This window comes from Chrysochloris asiatica, unplaced genomic scaffold, assembly GCF_000296735.1.
Source record: "Chrysochloris asiatica unplaced genomic scaffold, ChrAsi1.0 scaffold00376, whole genome shotgun sequence".
Taxonomy (NCBI): Eukaryota; Metazoa; Chordata; class Mammalia; order Afrosoricida; family Chrysochloridae; genus Chrysochloris; species Chrysochloris asiatica.
Genome location: NW_006408894.1, coordinates 1316295 through 1323818, shown reverse-complemented (window position 1 = coordinate 1323818; position 7524 = coordinate 1316295).

The following is a 7524-nucleotide window of genomic DNA, read 5'->3' as shown; positions in this document are numbered from 1 at the left end:
TTTCTAATTTGATAGCATTGTGGTCTGAGAAGATGTTTTGTAGAATTTTGATATTTGTAAATTTATGGAGACTTGTTTTGTGGCCTAAAACATGGTCTATTCTGGAGAATGTTCCATGTGCACTTGAAAAGAATGCAAACACATATTTTTAATGTGGTATGTGTACATCAAAAAAAAAAAGAAAAAAGTTAGTAAAGGTAAATACTGTTGACTAAAGAGCTCTAATAGCGTAGTGGTTACGAATCGGGCTGTAAACCTTAAGGTTAGCAGTTTGAAACTACCAGCTGTTCTGCGGGAGAAAGATGAGGCTTTCTGCTCCCGTAAAGATTTACAACCTTGGAAACACTGTACAGGGTTGCTATGAGTTGGAACCAACTCCACGGCACATATAACAACAACAAGGGTACATAGAGAGTATTGCAATCTTTACAATGAACTGCTGAATGTAAAAATGGTAATCTATCCTGTAAGCCTTCACTCACTCTATACATAATAAAAGTTTAAATTAGAAAAAGAAAGATGGAAGGAATACACAAAGTCACTGTACAAAAAAGAAATGCTCAATGTTTAACCATTTCAAGATGTAACATATGATCAAGAGCTAATGATACTGAAGGAAGAAGTCCAAAATGCACTGGACGCACTGGCAAAGAATAAGCTACAGGAATTGATGGAATACAAGTGGAAATCTTTCAACAAACTGATGTGGTACTGGAAACACTTTCTCATCTATGCCAAGAAATTTGGAAGACAGCTATCTGACCAACTGATTGGAAGAGATCCATATTTGTGTCCATTCCAAAGGGAGGTGACCCAACGGAATGCGGAAATTCTCAGAAAATATTAATATCACATGCAAGTAAAATTTTCCTAAAGATAATTCAAAAATAGCTGTAACACTACATTGACAGGAAACTGCCAGAAGTCAAGCCAAATTCAGATAAGGACATAGAACGAGGGATATCACTGCTGACATCATATGGATCTTGGCTGAAAGCAGACAATACCAGAAAGACGTTTACCTATGCTTTATTGTCTACACAAAGGCTTTTGATTGTGTGGATTATGATAAACTATCGGCAACATTGTAGAGAATGAGTATTCTGGAACACTTAATTGTGCTAATGAGTAAGTTATTTGCAAAGAACAAGGGAACACTGAATGGTTTAAAATTAGGAAGGTGTATGCCAGGTTTGTATTCTTTTACCATACTTATTCAGTATGTATGCTAAGCAAATAGTTTGAAAAGCTGAATTATATGAAGAAAAATGTGGCATCAGAACTGAAGGAAGTCTCATCAACAACCTGCAATATGCAGATGATACAACCTTGCTTGATGAAAACAAAGAGAACTTAAAATACTTGCTGATGAAGTTCAAAGGCCACATGCTGATGCGTTGCACCTCAATGTAAAGAAAGCAAAAGTCCTCACCACTGGACCAATAAACAACATCAAGGTAAATGGAGAAAAGTTTGAAGTTGTGAATGACTTCATTTTCTTGGATCCACCATCAACACTCCTGGAAGCAGTAGTAAAGAAATCAAACAATATATTGCATTAGACAAATCTGCTGCACAAAAAGGGTTTAAGTGCAAAGATGTCTGTTTGAGGACTTAGGTGCGTCTGATTCAAGTCATTTTCAATAACCTCATTTGCATGTGAAAGTCAGTGAATAAAGACCATAGAAGATGTGATGCATTTGAGTTCAGGTGTTTGAGGAGAATATTAAAAGTGCCATGGTCTGCCAAAAGAACAAGCCAATCTGTGTTGGAAACACTGCCATAATGCTCTTTAGAAGACAGGATGGCCAGATCTCATCTCTCATACTGTGGGCATATTATCAGGAAGGACCAGTCCCTGGAGAAGTACACCATGCTTGGTAAAGTGAAGGGTCATAGAAAAAAAGGAAAACTTCCAGTGACATGGATTGACACAGTGGCAGCAGCAATGATTGTGAGGTTGGTACAGAACCAGTTACTGTTTTGTTCTGTTGCACATAAGGTAAGTATGAATCTGTACTGACTCTCAGGCACCTAATAGCAACAACAATAAAAATGGAGCTGTTTCTGATGGTAGTGATGACAGCAATGCTATTCAAATATCTAATGATATTTAAAAATAACTATATTTTAACATTCACTTTAAAAATTGCTTTCAATTACAATATATCATTGATTAATTTACATTTTTAGTCCTCCAGTCATTGGTATGCTTGTGGACTCAGGGAAAAAAAAATTGCTTTAGAAGTGAAATCTAAGCTTTATTGAAAAAAACACAACTTTTCAAAAGCCTCATTTTAATACTATTTTTGGAGGAAATACCTACTTAATTAAATTAAATCTCATTGCTTGTCTTCTGGGACTGAGATCAAGAACAATTCCATGTGGTATACCCCTTTGTGCTCTGATGGGCTGTCTGCATTTATCTCATGTATCAGATAACAAATAACTAGTGTTTTCAGAGGCCTGTCTCCTTCCTCTCGGAATTCTACAATGAACATAACTCATCTGTCAAATTCAAATGTAACTTTCATGGACTGAAATGCTCTACATACTTGTGATTCTAGACTCCTCTTTCTGCATTTCACAAATCAGAGAAAATGAGTCAAAACTCATGAGAAGTTCTCCACTATCTAGTGTGGCATTTAGGAAGACATGTGACATCCTTAGGGTCCTAAGGCACTATTTAATGTACATGGCCAAGTAAAAATGTATTGCTACAAACTAGAAATGTTTATTAAATAAAAGTATAAAAATATAAAGCTATTGTTTCTCGACACGTCCTCCAACATGGTCTATGAGCTTTTGGAAGCAGCGTTCCCATTTCTTTAACCCTTCCCCAAAGAATTCTGTGCTCTCCAATTTATACTATGTCTAAATAGCAGTTTGGGCATCTCAAAGTCAGCAGTTTGAAACTACCAACCATTCTGCAGGAGAAAGATGAGACTTTTTGCTCCCATAAGATTTACAGCCTCGGAAAACCTATGAGTCGGAACCGACTCCACGGTACATAACAACAACAACAAGAGACTCAGACTGTGTTCCTTTTCAATGTTCTTTGAGTTTTGAGAACAAAAAGCCTGAAAGAGCAAGAACAAGGCAGGAAGGTAGATGGAGCAAGATTTCCCCATGAAATTCTCATAGGGCAGCCCTTGCTACCCTCAAAGAATGAGCCAAGTGCATTGTTGTGATGGGAAAAAAATTCTTCTGTGTAACTTGCCTTGCCTTTTTCTCGCCAATGCAGTTTTCGATTTTCTTTTAAAACTTCTTCACAAGTCCCCATGATCATCCTGTGTCCTTTGAGAAAATCTATCAAGATGACCGAGCCCTTTGGGATCCCAAAAAGCAGTCACCATCACCTTCTGAACTGACCTCTCTGCCTTGAATTTAACTGGCCCAGCAGTTCTACTTAGAAGCCACTGCTTTTTGTTTTGTTTTGTTTTTTAAATGTTTATTGTGTATTATGTGATAGTTTACATGGGAGAACATTAGCTTTATATTCATCCTATCATATATCGCTTCAGTGCCATGGTTACAATTCCCTTCATGCATCATCAACCAACCAAAGGTTATACCCTGCAAGCCTGCCCTCTTGTCATCAGCATACAGCCCCTCTCCCTCTCTGGGTCCAGTGTCCCCAGCCACTCCATCTTTCCACGTCATCATCTCTGCCTCCATCTCTGGTGTCACTGTTTCTCTGGGTAGGGTCCCATACTCTGCTCTTCTCCTTTGATGGTCCCAGGGACCTCCACTCCTGGACTGCAAAGTCAATCACTCCCCTCCTTTTGCTATAAAACATCCACCTTTACATTTCCAACCCTCACAGTCAGTCCCGACAGTAATTATTCACTATTGTGCCATGTGAGTGCCATCCCCATCTCCTTTCATTAGCCCCACCCAGATAGATAGGACACCACTCAGTGGAGATTCCACCCTCCTCCACACCCCCTGGATCTAGGCTCTCTCTTGAAAGCTTGTAAGCTAGTCATTTCTTGCCTTTGTAGCCGCCCCCACCCCCTTTTTGGGTAGTAAATGTCCAAGTTGCCCATCCCTGTCTACCCTGTGTATCAAGAGGATGGGAATGATCCTCACTGTAAAGACTAGTTCCCTCTTTTGAACTACATCCATAGGTGTAGGTCAAGTTCATCAAATTGTATCAGATCTTTCTTTTTTCCCTCTTCTTTCTTCTTCTAGTTGAGTTCTGATCATCCAACCATTGAAGCCAGGTCAAGTGGGTATTATTTGCAAGTGTGGTGTCCTTGTGCATATGCCCTCTCTTCTTATCCGCTGGACGCTTCACTCTCCACTCTAGTCCTCTGTGGCTATGTCATTGACTGTGGGCCCAGGAATCCCCAGGTCTTGCCACACTGCTGGCCAACGATGTCTCCACTTGGGTTCACAGGAGTCTACTGAATGTGGTAGGGCTTAGCTCTCAGCTTCATTGCTGTTTTTCCCTCACTTCCCCTTATCAGTGACCAACGTGGTCACCAGTCAGAGTGCGTGTCTGCTCGTGTATTCCTGTTGAGTCTTAGTCTTAGAAGGGGGTTTGTCCTTAGGGGACCTGACCACTTGCCTTAATGTCTCCTGGGCAAGCAACTTGCTTGTTCTTGTCAGAGTGCCATTATTGTTTTGTGTTTTCCTGTCAGTCTTTCTTCCAAGAAGTATCTTCTGTTCTTCTAGCTGCTGCAGGCTGGTCTGCTTGTCCTTTCCAGTGGAAATTTCTCACCTCAGAAGATTCTGGATGGGGTTCAGGATTCCCCCTTTGGTCTTTTGTAATGCAGAGGCTACACAGGAAGCCTCTTTCACTCTTTATTGTAAATTTCATAAATAAATGAATACACTCAAAAATACCATCTGTAAGAGGTTATGTGATGAACTGTGATTTTTCTATATTTTTTTAAACTTCCTTGATTGTTGTGACTTTTATCATTGAAACCCCTTTTCCAAAAATTAAGTATGGAGGTGAAAATTTTAGTTAATTGAGAGTTTTGGAGTGGGTCTAGTTAATAATGATTTTAATATAGTTGGAGTTCTGGTGTAGTGCTGTAGGATAAGTACTGGGGTTGGCTAACCACAAGGTCAGTGGTTCAAATCTACCACCTACTCCTTGGAAACTGTATACAGGGTCACTATGAGTTGTAACTGACTCAGTGGTGCTTATAATACACACAGAGATATAGTTTGAGTAATTATACTCTCTAGTTTTAGTTTCTTAAACATACGAGGTGACTTCAAAAGTTTGCAGAAAAATTGAATGAAAAGATAATGGGATTTTTCCACGAAGTTTTTCAAGCTCCCTTTAATCAAATTTAGTGCATTTTAATAACTGTTTCTTGTTTCTTTGTGCTTTACCAAAGTGTCAGATGGTTTATCCATGAACTTACATGGCTTAAGTACTACTTGAATCATGTATCAAAGAATCTGCTATACTAAAGTGTAATTTTTATTAGTATATAAGAATATACAGCCAAAATGCTCCTTAGTGAGATTTCATCTCATACTTGAGACATATTATCTGGAGGGACCAGTTCCTGGAAAAGGATATCTTGCTCAGTAAAGTGGAGGGTCAGTAAAAAAGAAAATGACCCCTAATCAAATGGGTTGACATAGTGGCAACGTATCAATTATGAGGATGGCACAGGACTGGTCATTGTTTTGTTTTGTTGTGAACAGGGTTGCTATGAGTCAGAACCAACTCGATAATACATAACAACAACACAGGCACAATACTGAAAGATGCAGGATACATCAAAAGAATATGGAAGGAATACACACTTTACCAAAAGAAGAGCACTTTACCAAACAAATTTAGTCTATGTTCAACCATTTCAAGAGGTACCATATGATCAAGAATTGATAGTATTGGAAATAAAAATCAAAGCTGCACTGAAGGGATTGGTGAAAAAAAAAAGCTCCAGGAATTGACAAAATACCAATTTAAAGATTTCAACAAACTGATGTAGTGCTGGAGGCATTTATCCATATAGCTATGCCAAGAAATTTGGAAGACAGTTACCTGGCCAACCTATTGGAAGAGATCCATATATGTGCCCATTCCAAATAGAGGTGGTCTAATGGAACATGGAAATCATCTAAATCATTAATATTACATGCAAGTAAAATTTTGCTGAAGGTAATTCGAAACCGTTTACAACAATACATTGACAGGGAGCTGCCAGAAATTCAAAACTGATTCAGAAGAGGACACAGAATGAGGGATATCATTGTTGACATCAGATGGATCTTGACTGAAAGAAGAGTATGCTAGAAAGATGTTTACTTGGAATTTATCGACTATGCAAAGGCATTTGACTGTGTCGATCATAACAAACTGTGGGTAAACTTGCAAAGAATGGGTATTCCAGAACACTTCATTGTGCTCATGAGGAACCTGTACATAGGTTAGGAGGCAGTTGTTCTAAAAGAACACTTAGGTGCTGAATGACTTAAAATCAGGAAAGGTGTGCTTCTGTGTTTTATCCTTTTACCATACTTGTTCAATCTGTATGCTGAGCAAACAGTCAGAGAAGCTGGGTTGTATGAAAAAGAACATGGCATCAAACTGGAGGAAGACTCATTAACAACCTGCAATATGCAGCTTCTGGTTGTTATTGTTGTTAAGCACCATCAAATTGGTTCTGACTCAGTGACTCTGTATAGGGTTTCCAAGAGCAGCTGATGGATTTGAATCGCCAAACTTGTGTTCAAGCCAATCTTTATGGTCCAGTGCTTTATCCCACTGTGCCACACCAGGATTTACATAATGTTAATTCTTAGAAGGGAAGAGGACTTGAAATACTCATGACAATCAAAGACTAAGCTTTCATTATTGATTGCACCTCAATACAAAGAAAATAAAAATCCTCACAACTAGAACAATAAATAACATCATGATAAATAGAGAAAAGATTTAAACTGTCAAAGCCTTCATCTTACTTGGGTCCACAATCAGTGCTCATGGAAGCTACAGTCAGGAAATCAGAGGATGTATTGCATTAGGCAAATCTGCTACATAGACCTTTTTAAAGTGTTAAAGAACAAGTACATCACTTTGAAGACTAAGGTAAGGTTGCACTTAGTATTTTTGATCACCTCTTATACATGGGAAAGTTGGTCAATGAATAAGGAAGATCATAGAAGAATGGGTGTGTTTGAATTATGGTGTTGTGAAGAATATTGAAGTACCATAGACTGCAGAAAATCAAAGAAATCTATCTTGGAAGAATGTTGCCAGAATGTTCATTGAAGCAATGATGGCAAGACTTTCTCTTGTACTTTGGACATGTCATCAAGACGGACCAGTCACTGGAGAAGGACATCATGCTTGATGAAATGGAGGATCAGTGAAAGCAAAGAAGACCTCCAATGAGATGGAATGACACAGTGGCAGCAAAATGGACTCAAATGTAACAACAGTTGTAAGAATAGTGCAGGAGAGGTCCCTAGGACCATCAAGGGAGAAGAGCAGAGAGCGGGACCCTACCCAGAGAAGCAGTGATGCCTGAAATGGAGCCAGAGATGATG